This window comes from Acyrthosiphon pisum, chromosome X (assembly GCF_005508785.2).
Source record: "Acyrthosiphon pisum isolate AL4f chromosome X, pea_aphid_22Mar2018_4r6ur, whole genome shotgun sequence".
NCBI classification, from domain to species: Eukaryota; Metazoa; Arthropoda; class Insecta; order Hemiptera; family Aphididae; genus Acyrthosiphon; species Acyrthosiphon pisum.
Window position 1 is genome coordinate 91,630,563 of NC_042493.1, and position 654 is coordinate 91,631,216.

Sequence of the window (654 nt, forward strand, 5' to 3'; positions counted from 1 at the left end):
TATATTATGTGCTAACACACAGCATCGACAATTATTATGTTAATATAATATTTGCAATGCACAATAATTTAAGGCAAAGGTTGTCAACCAGTCAATCTAAAGAAACATTCGTCTAATGAATTATACTTATATCTATTGATCACTTGCATAATCTTAAAGTTTAAGACGTTTAGACTCCTTTACAGATTATTTACAAAGTTAAGTATTTATTAGCGAAGAAAGACATAACATTTTCTGATGGAGAAATAATGAAAGAAGAATGTTATTAATCCTTTTCAACTGAGAGATATAACTTTTTTTCTCCGTATAACCTTTGAACTTTTATTGTTGGTAAACTATTTGTTTAATAATTTATAACTTAGTTAAATTTACTTAAAATATTAATTAATATTTTAGATGTTATGTATTACGCGTTTGATTAAATTGCAAAGAAAAGGAAAAACATTCGAAAAAGTTTTCAAGTCATAAAGTCTGTCCAAAATAGTACGAACAATTGTGGATAAACTATGTTAAGAATTTTCAATTTATTGCAGGTTCTTAGCGGAATGATGACTGTTTTGGTGTTACAATACCCATACATAATATAATATTAAACACTAAATGTTGTATACTAACAACTGTATATTAGTACCATTTACCACACAATATTAGATC